Source organism: Felis catus, chromosome B3 (genome assembly GCF_018350175.1).
Source record: "Felis catus isolate Fca126 chromosome B3, F.catus_Fca126_mat1.0, whole genome shotgun sequence".
NCBI classification, from domain to species: domain Eukaryota; kingdom Metazoa; phylum Chordata; class Mammalia; order Carnivora; family Felidae; genus Felis; species Felis catus.
In genome coordinates this window covers 91,483,222-91,502,574 of record NC_058373.1, presented here as the reverse complement: position 1 = coordinate 91,502,574, position 19,353 = coordinate 91,483,222, and the positions used below count along the sequence as shown (strand labels likewise).

Here is a 19,353-nt window from a genome sequence, read left to right as displayed (position 1 = left end):
TTTTAATGTTTATTTATTTTTGAGAGAGAGAGAGACAGAGACAGAGTGTGAGTGAGAGAGGGGCAGAGAGAGAGGGAGACACAGGATCTGAAGCAGGCTCCAGGTTCTGGGCTGTCCACACAGAGACCGATGCGGGGCTTGAACTCATGGACTGCGAGATCATGACCTGAGCCAAAGTCAGAGGCTTAACTGACTGAACTCCCCTCTACCTCTTCACATTTAATCTTCATGTGTCTTTAGGTCTGAAATGAACATCTTATAGGCAGCCTATCAATGGGTCTTTCCTTTTTTTTTTAATTCATTCTGTTACTCTGTGTCTTTTGATTGGAGCATTTATTCTATTTACATTCCAAGTATTGATAGGTATGTACTTATTGCCATTTTGTTACTTGTTTTTTGCTTGTGTTTGTAGATCTTCTCTGTTCCTCTCTTGCTCCTTCTCTCATGGTTTGCTGGTTTGTTCAGTGATAGAGTTGGATTTCTTTCCCTTAATTTTTGGATATTTATTACCAGTTTTTTATTTGTGGTTACCATTATGTTTATTGACAGCATATTATGCATATATCAGTCTGCATTAAGTTAATTGTTGCTTAAGCTTGAACTCATTCTAAAAGCACTAAAGTTTTAGTCCTCACTACCCCACATATATTTTAGGTATATCATGTCCTAATTTATATCCTTTTATTTTGTGAACCCCTTGACTGATTTTTACAGATATACTAATTTTATCTCTCTTTTACTTCTTACATTTCTTAATCCTGCTTAAGGTTTTTCCTTTCCACTCAAAGAGTTTCCATTAACAGACCTTTTAAGGCTGGTATAGTGATCATGAACTCCTTTAATTTTTGTTTGTATGGAAACTTTTTATCTGTCCTATTCTGAATGATGGAATTTCTGTATACAGTATTCTTGGCTGCAGGGTTTTTTGTTTTTGTTTTTGGGTCCCCCCAGTACTTTGAATATATCATACCACTCCCTTCTGGCCTGAAAAATGTGATAGCTAATGGGGTTTCCCTTGTATGTAACTATTTTATCTTGCTGCTTTAAAATATGTGTGCGTGTGTGTATTTATATATATTGAGAGAAAGAGTGTGAGCAGAAGAAGAGCAGAATAGGGCAGAGAGAGAGAGAGTGGGGTGGGGCAGGGAAAGAGAAAATCCCAAGCAGGCTCCATGCTCAGCATGGAGCCCAATGCAGGACTTGATCTGATGACCATGAGATCATGGCCTGAAATTAAGATTTGGATGCTTAACCAACTAAGCCACCCAGGCAGCCCTCTCTTGCTGCTTTTAAAATTCCTTTTTTATCACTATTTCTTACCATTATACTTATTGTGTCTTGGCATGGACCTCCTTGGGTTGATTTGTTGGGGGCTCTCTGGGCCTCCTGGACCTGGATGTCTGTTTCCTTCTGCAGATTTGGGAAGTTTTCAAGTATTCCTTTTCAGATAAGTTTTCTTTCCCCCTTTCTTCTTTCATGGTTCCCATAATGTGAATGTTATTAGGCTTGATGCTATCACTGAGTTCCCTAAATCTATTCATTTTATTAGTCTTTTTTCTTTGTCTTGTTCAGCTTGATTGCTTTCCATTATGCTGTATTCCAGGTTGCTAATCCATTCTTCTGCTTCCTCTAGTCTATTATTTATTTCCTCTACTGTATTTTAAATTTCAGTTACTGAGTTCCTCATCTAGGATTTGTTATTTTTTTATGTTTCTCTTTATCATTTTAGGGTCCGAGACCCTCCATTCTTTTCTCAAGTCTAATGAGTAACTATGTTTCATTAGCTTTCATGCTGTGATTTTGTCTTGTTCTTTCATTGGGACATATTTCTCTGTCTCCTCATTTTGTCTCTCTGTGCCTGTCTACATGTTGGGAAAGTTAGCTGTGTCTCCTGCTCTTGAAACTAATGGCCTTATAAGAGATACTGTGGTGCACTGCAGTGTAACAGCTCCTGTTCACTAGAACCTGGCACTTCAGAGACATCTATGTGTGTTGGGTGTGCCCTACTATTGTGGCTGAGCTTCCTTCAGTCTGGTTTCCTTCATTCCTGTCATCTGCAATGGCCCTCTTTGCCTGTTGTGGGCAGGTTTGGTCCTTGGGTTGTTCATGGACTAGTCTGGGTCCACCTTGATCTTGAGTTGGATCACACCAGGCATTTGCAAGCTGTGGTCTTATGGAACTTCAGGGCACTCTCCTTGTATTATACTCAAAGAAGCTTTCATTGGTGGGTGGGGCCAGTAATCAGAATAGGTGTCTGCCCCAGTCCATTGCTAGGACCACAAACTGGTACATGTGGTTTTCTTCCCCTCTCCCCTCGTCAGGAGTCACTTTGAGGTCCTGTTGACCTCTGTCAGGGCTGCTTGCAAACTGCAACTCTTGTGTAACTGCTCTGGATGGACTGCTGCTGCAAGTGTGTTGGAGGGGGTGGTTCCACAGGAGAATTCAGGGGTGGGGCATGCAGTGTTAGCAAGGGGTTACACTGGTCTTGTCTGGAAGGAGGCTTGCATACACTTCAGAAAACTTCTGAGGATGTGTTTAATGGGGCAGGTCTATAGGAGAATGTGTGGATGGGCATGCCTTTAGCAAGCTTGGTGGAAAGGTCTGTGTTGGTTCCTGAAGGTATTCCTGTGTCTAGGAAGGGAAGCGGGGGTGGTGCAGAAGAGGGAAGTGGTACCTACCAGCTCTTCTGCTCTTGGAGAAGTCTCCCAAAGATCCCTGCCCTTCCAGAACATGCTCTGAGTTTAGTAAACATATCTCAACTCCTTATACCCCAAGTGTTTTTCAAACTGCTTCATCTATTCTGTATCTCAACAGGGCGGTTTGTTATGCTGTCTCTTTAAGAGTGGGATCTCAGTTTCTTATTGTCCTCTGGCACTCTCAGCCAAGCCTGCCGATTTTTAGGGTTCCAAGTGTTAAGCCCCATTGATTATAAGAAATTGTGAAGTTAAGCCTCTCTGGTTTTCAAAGCCTAGTGTTAAGAGGATTCATCTTCTCAGCGCGCCTGGGTGGCTCAGTTGGTTAAGCGTCCGACTTTGGCTCAGGTCATGATTTCACGGTCCGTGAGTTCGAGCCCCGCGTCGGGCTCTGTGCTGACAGCTCAGAGCCTGGAGCCTGCTTCAGATTCTGTGTCTCCCTCTCTCTGACCCTCCCCCGTTCATGCTCTGTCTCTCTCTGTCTCAAAAATAAATAAACATTAAAAAAATTTAAAAAAGAGGATTCATCTTCTCAATACAGGTCCCTTCATGCTTTGGATGCTTGCTATGAGATTATCTCCTCTCCCTCCACAACAGCAGCATCCCTCCCTCCCTGGAAAAGTTCTGTGGGTCATTTTGGTTCCTGACTGTGTCTCTGCCCTTCCTGCCCTCTTTGATGTGGCCTATTCTGTACATTTAGCTGTGGAGAGTCTGTTTTTACCAGTCTTCAGGTTGTTTTGTCAGTTATTTACATTGATGTGGGTGTTACCTAGTTGTATCTGTGGGACACAGTGAGCCTAGGATCCTCCTACTCTGTCATCTTCCCCTGAAGATAACATTTAATGTAACATTTTTATGTAAAAAATTACCAAGGAGAATTAAATCAAATTTTCCTCATCTCTATTATTCTGAGGAAATCTCTATTAAATTTTCTAAACTGGGGTGCCTGGATGGCTCAGTTTGTTTAGTGTCTGACTCTTGATTTAGGCTCAAGCCATGATCTCACAGTCATGAGATTGAGCCCCACATACTGCTCCAGGCTGGGCATCGAGCCCACTTAATAATCTCTCATCCCTCTCCTTCTGCCCCACCCCCATTTGTTCTCTCTCTCACGTTTGTTTTTCTTTTTTTAAAAAAATTTATTTTGAAAGTGGCAGAGATAGCACAAGTCGGGGAGCGGCAGAGAGACAGGGAGACAGAGAATCCCAAGCACTAACAGTGCGGAGCCCAATGTGGGGCTCAAACTCACAAAACCATGAGATCGTGATCTGAGCTGAAACCAAAAGTTGCACACTTAACTAACTGAACCACCAAGGAACCCCCAAAATATTTTTCTAAACTTGCGTTTTTGATAACAACTGAGTTAAAAAATGTTAAGAACTGAGATTTATCCAGCTAAGAATGTTCAGATATATAAGATTTACCCAGAATCCCATGTCTAGTTGTAGAATGAGTATCTTTTCAATTGACAAATACTTGTATGGAATATTTTCATATTTTCATGAAATATAAATATGCACTTACTTGGAAAAATAAAATCCCCTAGATAACTTGGAAATCATTTGGCTCATATGCTAAAACTTCTTAGCAAATTCTAAGGAGCAAATTGATGTGCAGCTAGGAAGAAGAAAGAAAAAAATATTGACATGATTCAAAATCATAGGTTGGAGGATATGGTCTCTGTAACACCATAAAACATCCATAATGTTTCTCAAACTCAAAATCAGATAAAAAAACAAATTGGGACTTAGATAAGTAGAGACTTTATTCAAATGCATTATTGCAAGGGAAGGATCTACAGATGGTCCCTGAATTATGATGTTCTGACACAATTCTTCTACTTTACGGTAGCAGAAGGTGATATACAGTCAATTGGCAACTGTATTTCAGATTTTAAATGTCGATATTTCCTTGGGCTAGAGATAAGCAGCAAGATAGTCTTTCCTGATTCTGGGCAGTGACAGTGAGCCACAGCTCACACTTAGCCATACAAACACGAGGGTAAAAAACCAATACACTTACAACCATTCTATACCCATAAAGCCATCTGTTTTTCACTTTCAGCACAGCATTCTTTAAATTACATGAGATACTCAATGGTTCATTAAAAGTAGTTTCTGTGTTAAATTATTTTTCCCAAGTATAGGCTAATATAAGGTTTCTGAGCATGTTCAAGCTAGGCTACGCTAAGCTGTGATGTTTGGTAGGATAGGTGGAAAATGTATTTTGGAATTACAATGTTTTCAGTTGATGATGGCTTTTTAGGAGATACTCCTTCATAAGTTGAGAAGGATGTTTTATGTGTACTATAATAGGGGGAGAGAGACTATGACCATAAGGAGAATGCTCTGATCATGAAAATACAAGCATCTCAAAAATTAGGCAGAAAGGGGCTTTTCACTTATCAATATTCAGTGACAGTTTTTTTTTCTTTTTAATTTTGAAAATGAAACTATGGCCTAGTTTCTCAGTGCAATCAATTTGGTAGAAGGTAAATATAGACAAAAGGCTACAGAATTATAGTATTAAGTGGCACTGAGAAATTTGCAGAAATCTTGGACAGGACTATAGGATTTCTGTGGTTTATGTAATTAGTGTAGATTCCATTTAAATCCATCTCTATCTATAACCACTACCTATTTACTGGTTACTATTTTACAAAATCTTCTTTTGCTAATATTCTAAGATTTACTTTTCCATACCTTTATATCAACTGGAATGAGTTGATGAATAAGATCTGAGCTATATTGGTTTGGTAGAGGTATATTTATTTCAGGGGTATAATGTAAGCTAAACTGTAATCATCCATTAGAAGTAAGTCCATATATAAAAGTCCAAAGCTATAAAAAAACTACAAAGCTACATGCTATGTTATTTAAAAACATGAAGTTAAATTCCAAAAGGAAAGTAAACAAAAAGCAGATGATACTACTTAAAATGAGTTGACTTGAAGAAGCAAGAATTACAGTGGGATTGGTATGGCAATGGCCATCATTTTAGGTTTTTATTTTATTTTAAAAAATATGTGGACATATTACCTGAAAATAATATAAGTAAATGAATTTAAGAGTAACTTAACTCACTAAACTTTTACCCTAATAATTCCTAAGAAGTAATTGTTTTTTCTTGGTGTCATTTTAACCATATTTCTTAGTTGTCTTTTGACGAGTATTGGATGTGGAGTAGGAGGAATGAGGGCATGGAAGAATGAGTTGTTAAAACTCAAACAAAATTCTCATGGAACTTTATTTTGGTTGAGATATCTTACATAGAAGTTTATAAAAGTCAATGGGTTTATAGATTTGTTTTTTAACCTTCAAAATGCAAATAACAGTGGAAGTGTACTTTGCAAGGTGTTAAGAGAATAAATTATTAGTGATAAATCTGGCACTCAATATTTTTACACATTTGTACTTCCCTTGATTCTCTCCAGACTTCAGTTCTTGATTTTAAGAGCTTCAAATTTCACAGAAATGACATCCAAGGGAAGGAAGGAAGGAAGAAAAAAAAGAAAAAGGTGGGATGTTTATGTCAAAATCAGTGTAATCTTAAAACAAAAACATATTTAGATCTTCCCAGTGGCTGCTTTGCTTGCGATAGGATCCTCTCCATTTCAAGTTAGCTCAAGCCATTCATGAATGAGTTCTCTGCAGTAGTAAGTGCTTTCTCCTGTTAACCAGCTGTGGCTACCCACTGACTTCTGCTTTATAAAAATGGTTTAAGTCTGAGATAAAACATACAATTAGAAGTTCCTATGCACACAGTATTTTTATTCACTACATGGACTTTCTACAAAATTACACACTAACTTGAATCTTTTCTGGGTTCAAGAAAATATAAACATATGGGGGTTGATTACTAATAGTGGTAATTAATTAGCTGTATATATTGCTTTCTTTGCAGATTTTCATGTAACTCACAACTGGAAATTCAAACCTGCAAATCCATTAAGCTTAACAGAATTTTAAGTATTGCTGATTTTCCCCTAGCTGTTCCTTTGCAAGGAATAGACAATATACAACACAAGCATAAATCCAATTTATTTCTATCAGAATCTTGACTTCTGGAGTTGTTTTTGTTAACTTTATGTCAGTATTTCCATTTTAGAATTCTCTCTTAAGGTACTTGCTATTTGGACATAATTTTCATTTGGAGAAAAATGGTTTTAAATTAAATGTGCTTCATAATTCAGATAATTGTCAGCAATTCTATGATTTATACTGAAGATTTCCATGAATGTAGACGATTTCTAATCTACTATTTGAGGAAAAAATGCTGCATTTAACAGAGTTACCCTTTTTTGGGCTCTGACTGCTTTGAGAGGAAATTAAGTAAAAATGCCCTAAATATTTACTAAAAATGAAGTCACAATATAGTATAAATGCTGCCAACACTTTGGAAGTAATAGAACACCAGAAATTTTGAAATAGATTAAATTTTAAAATATGCTCTGGAGTTCAGGACATAGGCAGGGAACAGTGACTCTTGGAAGTTCAAAAGCCTGTGTGTTTGTGGCTCCTATTCAGACATATCACTAGGGTTATGTCTTGCCTTCGCAGGTAGGGGAGATTTGTTGATTTTAACAGACCATCCTGAATATCCCATCCATGGGAGAATTTATGCCAGTTTGTGTTCACACCCTAGGGTATATTGCCCAGAGCCAGGCCTGTATTTCTGAAAAGTTTGCACTGCAATAAGGTTATACTTCTTGTGTGTTCCGTGTAAAAATAATCAAAAAACAAATGACAACAACAAAACCAAACCAGTGTCATCTACGTAAACATGGCTGGTCATGATAACACAAATGTTTGTTGAACCTTATTGATAGGGTTGTTCCATCAAAATGAACACAGTTGGTTTGACAGCTTCTGGTTTGAGCCATATCCATCAGGAAGCCAAACAAAACTAAAACATTAATATTTGCTACTTACTTATATGGAATATTTAGGTAAGGGGTTTAAGGAAAAAGTGGTGTTTAATGAATCTTAATCATTTTAGTAAATTAATTATTGGCTCTAACATCCAAATAGCTGAATTGCTCATTATTCAAATATTCCCTGCTGCCAAGCTTCAGCTTATTCTATCTTCCTTCACAACTCAACAGAATGGAATCCAGCCCTCCGTTTGAGCATTCACTATATCCTATATCATGCCATTTATTGTTTGATAATGTTTATTGTCTAAATGACATTTTGTTGAACTTTGTACACAGTCATGTCTTTCTCTAGAGCTTGAATGCTGTATAACCCAAAGTCAGCAATGAAGGGCTTAAGATCTTTTCTATTAATATCCCCACAAGCAATAAATATAATACCTTTGAGATATTATTTTGTGATGACTGCTAGGGGAATTTTGATAGAAGAAAAAAGGGAAAGTAATACAGACAAAATCTGTTTACTTACTTTGATGTTTGCCTTCCTGTCTGTTTTTCCAACTCATCACAGTTTAAGCTCCTCATTGTATCTCCTGCTCTAAAATACTAAATGTATCATGCCTCTTCTTGCTTAAAACCCTTCAAAAGTAACCCTTTGACCTAGAATAAATTTGAATCTATGAGTAGCTATCCATTCACCTGACTCAAATATTGTAATTAAAGAAAAGCCCAGTACAAATTATGCCATAAATACAAATATGTATCAGAAAAAGTTATTACAAAACAGTCACTAGTCGTTCAAGAACGCATGCACTAAACTCCCTGTCTCCTTTTATGCATTCTTACCTCTTGTATGAAAAGTTCTATCAGGGTAAATGTGGCAACATCCCGTGGGTTGATTTCGACAGCCTTCTAGTTGGCATAAGGCAAAGGATCCCCTCACACCAGTAGCAAGATGCAGTGCTGATTACAAGCTATGATTTCACTGGTAAAAAGTCCCATCTGATATTTATCATACCTATAGGGCAAAGTTTCACAAATTGACAGAGATATGGCTAGCTGAGTAGATTATAGCATTACCTCTAAAGTTTGACCTTTCTGAAATAATGCCAGTTGACTACCTCTGTGTTGTAGATTTTCTCTAATTTATTACCTTGGATTTAAAGCTTGAATTAACTAGGAAAACATAATATTATACATTCTATGCTGAAGTATCTAAAATTATAGATATCTTAAGTGTTTATTTTCTGTATTATTTTTATTCATAAAGCCATTACATGATTTTCATTTAAAACTCAAAAAGAAAGAAAAGTATAAATTCAAAAGAAAAGTCCTTCTCTTTTAAAATCCCTTAAAAAAAGATCTTTACTATTAATTCCTAGAAGTGGAAGACTAGGTTTCAAAGCCTAGACAATGAACAGTTGGAGGAAAAGATAAGTTTTCCACAATAGGAACATTGTGTGAGGCACAAGAATTTAGGTGCTTTGGGAGACAAAAGAACATAGAGAAGAGGGAAATTACTACTTATATATTTAGAACAAGGGCTGAAAAGCAATAGGCATCTGGCTGTAATAGAAAATAAAAATCAGCCAGGATCGTTAGATGTAATTTCAAAATCTGTTTTTCAATTATATGGATATGTTTTGGTACTATCAGCGTTGTCATGTTAACTAAAGATGGCCATGAAGACATAAAATTTATGATAAAATATTCTTGCTAATAATTTGGACAAGTTTTAGTACTATGAATATGAGCTAATATTATAAAATAATTATTAGAAAAAATAAATTTAAAAATACATATTGCATAATTCTCAGGGAAAATATATGTAGCAATAGGTCTTGGAATTTAATTACTGTGCTTTACTTGTACTGGCTCAATAAGAATAAATTTACCATCTTTTCCAAGAATCTATTATTATGAAAAATACAATATATAGGGCCATAAAGTGTTCCTATATACCTACATTGACTATCTTTGTCCATATATTGCTTTGTTGAATTTTTTTTTGACTTAAGAATCCTTCATGTTTTGTGTATTTTTTTCTTTTTCCATTATGGTAAGTGTACACTTCAATCCTCATCACCTATTTTACCCATCCCCCATCTACCTTCTCTCTGGTAACCATCAGTTTTTTTCTCTCTATAATTAAAAATCTGTTTCTAGGGGGGCGCCTGGGTGGCGCAGTCGGTTAAGCATCCGACTTCAGCCAGGTCACGATCTCGCGGTCCGTGAGTTCGAGCCCCGTGTCAGGCTCTGGGCTGATGGCTCGGAGCCTGGAGCCTGTTTCCGATTCTGTGTCTCCCTCTCTCTCTGCCCCTCCCCCGTTCATGCTCTGTCTCTCTCTGTCCCCAAAATAAATAAATGTTGAAAAAAAAATTAAAAAAAAAATCCGTTTCTTGGTTTGTCTCCTCTGTCATATTTTTCCTTTGCTCATTTGTTTTGTTTCTTAAATTCTACATGACTGAGATCATATGGTATTTGTCTTTCTTTGATTGACTTATTTCACTTAGCATAATACTCTCCACCTCTATCCATGTTGTTGTAAATGGTAAGAATTCATTATTTTTAAGGCTGAGTAATATTCCATTGTGTGTGTATACATATCTATATACATACACACGTATACCATTCATCAATCCATGGACTCTTGGGCTGCTTCCATAGTTTGACTATTGTAAATAATGCTGCAGTAAACATAGGGCTGCATATTTCCCTTTGAATTAATGTTTTTGTATTCTTTAGGCAAATAACCAGTAGTGTGATTACTAGATTTCAGAGTAATCCTGGTTTTTTTTAATGTTTATTTTTTTTTGAGAGAGAGAGAGAGAGAGACAGCATGAGCAGTGGAAGGGCAGAGAGAGAAGGAGACAGAATTCTAAGTGGGCTCTAGGCTCTGAGCTGTCAGTACAGAACCTGATGGAGGGCTTGAACCCACAAACTATAAGATCATGACGTGAGCCGAAGTCAGATGTTTAACTGACTGAGCCACCCAGGAGCCCCCAGAATAGTTCTATTTTTAATTTTTTGAGAAACCTCCATAGTATTTTCCATAGTGGCTGCACCAGTTTTCTTTCCCACCTATAGTGCACGAGGGTTTATTTTTCTCTACATCCTCACCAACACTTGTTGTTTCTTGTGTTTTTGATTTTAGCCATTCTGACAGATGTGAAGTGATATCTTATTGTGGTTTTGATTTGCATGTCCCTGATGATGACTGATACTGAGCATCTTTTCATGTGTCTGTTGGCTATTTATTCTTTTGAGAAATGTCTGTTCATGTCTTCTGCCAATTTTCAATGATTACTGTTTTTTAGGTGTTGAGTTGTATCAGTTATTTATGTTTATTTTGGATACTGTTTATCAGATATATCATTTGCAAATATCTTCTCCCACTCATTAGGTTGCCTTTTAGTTTTGTTCATTGTTTCTTAAACCATGCAGAAACTTTTTATATTGGTGTAGCCCCAATAGTTTATTTTGCTTTTATTTGCCTCAGGAGACATATCTACAAAAATGTTGCTCAGGCTGATGGCAGAGAAATTACTACTTATGTTTTCTTGTTGAATCTTTAATGGCTTCAAGCCTAACATTTAGGTCTTTAATCCATTTTGAGTTAACTTTTGTGTGTGGTGAAATAAAATGGTCCAGTTTCGTTCTTTTGACTGTAGCTGTCCAGTTTTCAAGAGTATTTGTTGAAGAGACTGTCATCTTCCAATTGGATATTCATCCCTGCTTTGTTGAAGATTAATTTACCATATAGTTGCGGTTTTATTTCTGCGTTCTCTATTATTCCATTCATCTATATGTCTATTTTTAAGCCAGTACTCTACTGTTTTAATCGCTACTGTTTTGTAATATAACTTGGATTCTGGAATTGTGCTACTGTCAGTTTTATATTTCTTTTTCAAGATTGTTTTGGCTATTTGAGGTCTTTTTTTGGCTTCATACAAGTTTTAGATTATTTGTTCTAGTTCTCTGAATAATACTATTAGTATTTTGATAGAGATTGCATTAAATCTGTAGATTCTTCGGGCACCTGGGAGGCTCAGTTGGTTAAGCATCCAACTTCAGCTCAGGTCATGATCTCCTGGTTTGTGAGTTCAAGCCCTGCCTTGGGCTCTGTGCTGACACCTCAGAGCCTGGAGCCTGCTTAGGATTCTATGTCTCCCTCTCTCTTGGTGCCACCCTGTTGACTCTCTGTCTCTCTCTCTCTCACTAATTAAAAATTTAAGAAAATAATTCTGTAGATTGCTTTGGCTGCTATAGGCATTTTGACAATAATCATTTTCCTAATCCATGAGCATGGGTTGTCTATTTCTTTTTGTTATCTTTACCTTCTTTCATCAATTTATTACAGTTTACAAAGTACAGGTCTTTCATGTCTTTGGTTAAGTTTATTGCTAGATATCCTATTGTATTTGGTGAAATTGTAAATGGGATTGTTTTATTAATTTCTCTTTCTGCTGCTTCATTATTAGTGTATGGTAATGCAATAGATTTCTATACATTGATTTTGTATCCTGTGACTTTCCCAAATTAAATTTCAGTTCTAGTAGTTTTTTGATGAAGTCTTTAGGGTTTTCCACATAAAGTATCATGTCATCTGAAAATAGTGAAAGTTCTAATTTCTTACTAATTTGGATGCTTTCTGTTTCTTTATGTTGTTCAATTGCAATGCCTAGGACTCATTACCATGTTGAATAAAAGTGGTAAGAGTGGACATCCTTGTCTTATTCCTGACCTTCGGGGGAAAAGCTCTCATTTTTTTCACCATTGAGTATCATGTTGGGTGTTTTTTTTTTTTTAAAGTATAAGGACTTTATTATGTTGAGGTATGTTCACTATAGACCTACTTTGCAGAAGGTTTTTATCATGAATGGATGTTGTACTCTGTCAAATGCTTTTCTTGCATCTATTGAAATAATATGATTTTATCCTTTCTTTTATTGATGTGACATATTATGTTGGTTGATAATATTGAAACACCCTTGTGTTTAAAAATATTGAAACACCCTTATGTCCCAAGAATACATCCCACTTGATTGAAGTGAATTATTTTTAATGTATTATTGGATTTGGTTTGCTAGTATTTTGTTAAAGATTTTTACATTTATATTCATTTGAGATATTTCCCTTATGTCTTGATCTGATTTTGGTATCAGAGTGATACTGGCCTCATAGAGTGAATTTGGAGGTTTCTCTTACTCCTCTATTTTTAGGAATAGTCTGAGAAGAATAGACATTAACTCTTTTTTAAATGTTTGATAGGAATTACCTGTGAATCTGTCTGGTTCTAGACTTCTCTGTTTTTTTGAGAATTTTTTTATTACTGATTCAACTTCATTGCTGGCAATTTGTCTTTTCAAGTTTTATATTTCTTGCTGCTTTACTTTTAATAGGTTATACATTTCTAGGAATTTGCCCTTTTCTTCTAGTTGTCCATTATGTTGACATATAGGTTTTCATAATATTTTGTTACAATTATTTATATTTATATGGTGTTTATTTAACCTCTTTCTTTAGTGATTTTACTTGATCTCTCTTTTTTATTTTTTAAATATTTTTCTTGAGTCTGGCAAGAAATTTATCAATTTGGTTGTTTCAAAGAACCAGCTCCCAGTTTCATTGATGTGTTCTAATGTTTGTTTGCTTTTTTTTGGTCTGTTTTTGGTATTGGTGTTGTTTTTTTGTTTGTTTGTTTTGCTTTGCTTTGTATGTTTCTTTTTATTTAAGTTTATTTATATTGAGAGACAGTGTGTGTGCAAGTGGGGAAGGGGAAGACAGAGAGAGGGAAAGAGAATCCCAAGACTTGATGTGGGGCTCAAAACCACAAACCATGAGATCACAACCTGAGGGAAAGTTAGATGCTTACCTGACTGAACCACCCAGGTACCCTTGTTTTATAGTTTCTATATCATTTATTCCTGCTCTGTTTATTTTTTCCTTCTTTTTGTCTGTTTGGGTTTTGTTTGTTCTTCTTTTTCTAGTTCCTTTAGATGTAAAGTTAGATTGTTTGACCTTGTCTTCTTGAGGTAGGCCTGCATTGCTATCAACTTCCCTCTTAGAACAACTTTTGCGGCATCCCAAAGATATTGGACCATTGTGCATTTTCACTTGTTTCCATGTCGTTGTCTATTTCATCTTTGATTTCTTGGTTCACCCATTTTTTTAGTAGCATGTCATTTAACCTCCATGTATTTGTGCTCTTTTGATTTTTCTTGTGGTTGATTTCTAGTTTCATAGAGTTGTGTTATGGTCAGAAAAGATGCATAGTGTGACTTTTTTTTTAAATTTGTTGAGACTTAGTTTGTAGCCTAATATGTGATGTGTTACAGAGAAGGGGAGAAGGTTCCACGTGTACTTGAAAAGAATGTATATTCTGCTGTTTTAGCATGGAGTATTCTGAATGTGTTAAATCCAGCAGATCTAGTGTGTCATTCAAAGCCACTCTTGTTGATTTCCTGTTTGGATAACCTGTTGATATAAGTACAGTGTTAATGTCCCCCACTATTACTGTATTACTATTGATTATTTCCTTTAGTTTGTTATTAACAGTTTTATGTTTGAGTGTTCTTGTGCTGCATAATAAATATTTACAACTTTTATATCCTTCTCTTGGCTTGTCCCCTTTGTTATGATGTAGTGTCCTTCTTTGTCTCTTATTACAGTCTTTGTTTTAAAGTCTATTTTGTCTAATATAAGCATTGCTACCTTGGCTTACTTTTGAGATCCATTTGATACATGTTTATCTTCTCACTTTCAACTGTTGGTGTCTTTCAGTCTGAAATGAGTCTCTTGTAGGCAGCACATAGATTGGTCTTGTATTTTTAATCCGCTATGCCATTTTATGCATTCTCAATGGAGCATTTGGTCCATTTACATTTAAAGTGTGTTTTTTTTTTTTTTTTTTTTTTTTGAGAGAGAGAGAGAGCATGACAGCAGGGGTTGGGGAAAGGAGAAGAGAGAGAGGGAGAGAATCCAAAACAGGCTCTACACTGTTGGTTCAGAGCCCAATGTGGGGCTTGATTTCACAACTCTGAGATCATGACCTGAGCCAAAATCAAATCACCTAACCATCTAAGCCTCCCAGGTGCCCTCAGTCCATTTACATTTAAAGTAATTATTGATAGATATGTATTCATTGCCATTTTGTTACTTATTTTGAAGTTGCTTCTGTAGATTTTCTTTGATCCTTCTCATTTCTTTCATGTTTTGTTGGCTTTCTTTAGTGATATACTTGGATTACTCTTTCTTTAATCTTTGCATATTACTGGTTTTTGATTTGTGGTTACCATTAAGTTTGCATATAATATCTTTGGCATAAAACAGTCCACATTAAGTTGATGGTCCCTTAAGTATGAACCCATTCTTCACTAAGACTATTCTCAATTTGCATAATTTTCTTTCCTCTCCTTTGCTTAGCTTGTTTATTTTCCATTACTCTCTCTTCCAGGTCATTACTTTGTTCATGTGGCCTGCTATTTATTCCATCAAGTGTATTTTTAATTTTATTTATTGTGTTCTTAATCTTTGATTGGTTCTTTTTTATCTCTGTGATAAGGGTCTCATTGATATCCTTCACTCTTTTGTCAAGTCCAGTGAGTATCTTTTCTTTTTTCAATATATGAAGTTTATTGTCAAATTGGTTTCCATACAACTACCCAGTGCTAATCCAAAAAGGTGCCCTTCTCGATATCCATCACCCACCCTCCCACCCCTATCAACCCTCAGTTTCTTCTCAGTTTTTAAGAATCTCTTATGCTTTGGCTCTCTTCCACTCTAACCTCTTTTTTTTTTCCTTCCCCTCCCCCATGGGTTTCTGTTAAGTTTCCCAGGATCCACATAAGAGTGAAACCATATGGTATCTGTCTTTCTCTGTATGGCTTATTTCACTTAGCATCACACTCTCCAGTTCCATCCATGTTGCTACAAACGGCCATATTTCATTCTTTCTCATTGCCACGTAGTACTCCATTGTGTATATAAACCACAATTTTTTTATCCACTCATCAGTTGATGGACATTTAGGCTCTTTCCATAATTTGGCTATTGTTGAGAGTGCTGCTATGAACATTGGAGTACAAGTGCCCCTATGCATCAGTACTCCTGTATCCCTTGGGTAAATTCCTAGCAGTGCTATTTTAAGTCATAGGGTAGGTCTATTTTTAATTTTCTGAGGAACCTCCACACTGTTTTCCAGAGTGGCTGCACCAACTTGCATTCCCACCAAGAGTGCAAGAGGGTTCCCGTTTCTCCACATCCTCTCCAGCATCTCTAGTCTCCTGATTTGTTCATTTTGGTCACTCTGACTGGTGTGAGGTGATATCCGAGCGTGGTTTTGATTTGTATTTTCCTGATGAGGAACGATGTTGAGGATCTTTTCATGTGCCTGTTGGCCATCCGGATGTCTTCTTTAGAGAAGTAATCTATTCATGTTTTCTGCCCATTTCTTCACTGGGTTGTTTTTCGGGTGTGGAGTTTGGTGAGCTCTTTATAGATTTTGGACACTAGCCCTTTATCCAATATGTCATTTGCAAATATCTTTTCCCATTCCGTTGCTTTCCTTTTAGTTTTGTTGGTTGTTTCCTTCGCTGTGCAGAAGCTTTTTAATCTTCATGAGGTCCCAGTAGTTCATTTTTCTTTTAATGTCCTTGCCTTTGGGGATGTGTCAAGTAAGAAATTGCTACAGCTGAGGTCAGAGAGGTTTTTTCCTGCTTTCTCCTTTAGGGTTTTGATGGTTTCCTGTCTCACATTCAGGTCCTTTATCCATTTTGAGTTTATTTTTGTGAATGGTGTGAGAAAGTGGTCTAGTTTCAATCTTCTGCATGTTGCTGTCCAGTTCTCCCAGCACCATTTGTTAAAGAGACTGTCTTTTTTCCATTGGATGTTCTGTCCTGCTTTGTCAAAAATTAGTTGGCCATACTTTTGTGGGTCTAGTTCTGGGGTTTTTATTCTATTCCATTGGTCTATGTGTCTGTTTTTGTGCCAATACCCTGCTGTATTGATGATCACAGCTTTGTGGTAGAGGCCAAAGTCTGGGATTGTGATGCCTCCTGCTTTGGTCTTCTTCTTCAAAATTCCTTTGGCTATTCGGGGCCTTTTGTGGTTCCATATGAATTTGAGGATTGCTTGTTCTAGTTTTGAGAAGAATGCTGGTGCAATTTTGATTGGGATTGCATTGAATGTGTAGATAGCTTTGGGTAGTATTGACATTTTGACAATATTTATTCTTCCAATCCATGAGCATGGAATGTTTTCCCATTTCTTTATATCTTCTTCAATTTCCTTCATAAGCTTTCTATAGTTTTCAGCATACAGATCTTTTACATCTTTGGTTAGATTTATTCCTAGGTATTTTATGCTTTTTGGTGCAATTGTGAATGGGATCAGTTTCTTTATTTGTCTTTCTGTTGCTGCATTGTTAGTGTATAAGAATGCAACTGATTTCTGTACATTGATTTTGTATCCTGCAACTTTGCTGAATTCCTGTATCAGTTCTAGCAGACTTTTGGTGGAGTCTATGGGATTTTCCATGTATAATATCATGTCATCTGCAAAAAGTGAAAGCTTGACTTCATCTTTGCCAATTTTGATGCCTTTGATTTCCTTTTGTTGTCTGATTGCTGATGCTAGAACTTCCAACACTATGTTAAACAACAGTGGTGAGACTGACATCCCTGTTGTGTTCCTGATTTCAGGGAAAAAGCTCTCAGTTTTTCCCCATTGAGGATGATATTAGCTGTGGGCTTTTCATAAACGGCTTTTATGATGTTTAAGTATGTTCCTTCTATCCCGACTTTCTGAAGGGTTTTTATTAAGAAAGGGTGCTGAATTTTGTCACAGGCCTTTTCTGCATCAATTGACAGGATCATATGGTTCTTATCTTTTATTAATGTGATGTATGACATTGATTGATTTGCGAATGTTGAACCAGCCCTGCATCCCAGGAATGAATCCCACTTGATCATGGGGAATAATTCTTTTTATATGCTGTTGAATTCGATTAGCTAGTATCTTATTGAGAATTTTTGCATCCATATTCATCAGGGACATTGGCCTGTAGTTCTCTTTTTTTACTGGGTCTCTCTGGTTTAGGAATCAAAGTAATACTGGCTTCATAGAATGAGTCTGGAAGTTTTCCTTCCCTTTCTATTTCTTGGAAGAGCTTGAGAAGGATAGGTATTATCTCTGCTTTAAACGTCTGATAGAACTCCCATGGGAAGCCATCTGGTCCTGGACTCTTATTTGTTGGGAGATTTTTGATGACTGATTCAATTTCTTCGCTGGTTATGGGCTGTTCAAGCTTTCTATTTCCTCCTGATTGAGTTTGGAAACATGTGGGTGTTTAGGAATTTGTCCATTTCTTCCAGGTTGTCCAGTTTGTTGGCATATAATTTTTCATAGTAGGCCCTGATAATTGCTTGTATCTCTGAGGGATTGGTTGTAATAATTCCATTTTCATTCATGATTTTATCTATTTGGGTCATCTCCCTTTTCTTTTTGAGAAGCCTGGCTAGAGGTTTGTCAATTTTGTTTATTTTTTCAAAAAACCAACTCTTGGTTTCATTGTTCTGCTCTACAGTTTTTGTAGATCCTATATTGTTTATTTCTGCTCTGAATTTATTATTTCTCTTCTTCTGCTGGGTTTGGGGTATCTTTGCTGTTCTGCTTCTAGTTCCTTTAGGTGTGCTGTTAGATTTTGTATTTGGGATTTTTCTTGTTTCTTGAGATAGGCCTGGATTGCAATGTATTTTCCTCTCAGGACTGCCTTCGCTGCATCCCAAAGTGTTTTCTCTAATTGTCTGGTTGACCCATTCATTCTTTAGAAGGGTGTTCTTTAACCTCCATGCTTTTGGAGGTTTTCCATACTTTTTCCTGTGGTTGATTTCAAGCTTCATAGCATTGTGGTCTGAAAGTAGGCATGGTATGATCTCAATTCTTGTATACTTATGAAGGGCTGTTTTGTGACCCAGTATGTGATCTATCTTGGAGAATGTCCCATGTGCACTGGAGAAGAAGGTATATTCTGTTGCTTTGGGATGCAGAGTTCTAAATATATCTGTCAAGTCCATCTGATCCAGTGTCTCATTCAGGGCCCTTGTTTCTTTATTGACCGTGTGTCTAGATGATCTATCCATTTCTGTAAGTGGAGTGTTAAAGTCCCCTGCAATTACCACGTTCTTATCAATAAGGTTGCTTATGTTTGTGAGTAATTGTTTTATATATTTGGGGGCTCCCGTATTCGGCACATAGACATTTAGAATTGTTAGCTCTTACTGATGGATAGACCCTGTGATTATTATATAATGCCCTTCTTCATCTCTTGTTACAGCCTTTAATTTAAAGTCTAGTTTGTCTGATATAAGTATGGCTACTCCAGCTTTCTTTTGACTTCCAGTGGCATGATAAATAGTTCTCCATCCCTTCACTCTCAATCTGAAGGTGTCCTCAAGTCTAAAATGAGTCTCTTGTAGACAGCAAATAGATGGGTCTTATTTTTTTTATCCATTCTGATACCCTATGTCTTTTGGTTGGCGCATTTAGTCCATTTACATCCAGTGTTATTATAGAAAGATACGGGTTAAGAGTCATTGTGATGTCCGTAGGTTTCATGCTTGTAGCGATGTCTCTGGTACTTTGTCTCACAGGATCCCCCTTAGGATCTCTTGTAGGGCTGGTTTAGTGGTGACGAATTCCTTCAGTTTTTGTTTGTGTGGGAAGACCTGTATGCCTCCTTCTCTTCTGAATGACAGACTTGCTGGATAAAGGATTCTTGGCTGCATA

The 19,353-nt window shown here is 36.7% G+C and overlaps 2 long non-coding RNA genes across 2 annotated transcripts in view; one reads left to right on the top strand and one right to left on the bottom strand.

The window, feature by feature from the left end:
- LOC109500819 overlaps window positions 1-19,353 on the top strand; it is a 142,851-nt gene that overhangs the window by 116,420 nt on the left and 7,078 nt on the right. The gene's annotated exons all lie outside the window — the stretch shown is intronic.
- Window positions 4,830-19,353, bottom strand: part of LOC102900405 — a 31,966-nt gene continuing 17,442 nt past the window's right edge. Inside the window, exons 5-6 of the long non-coding RNA XR_006599557.1 lie at window positions 8,413-8,584; window positions 4,830-6,149 (exon numbers count right to left, since the gene is read on the bottom strand). This is a non-coding gene — a long non-coding RNA (uncharacterized LOC102900405). The remainder of the gene's footprint in view (window positions 6,150-8,412; window positions 8,585-19,353) is intronic.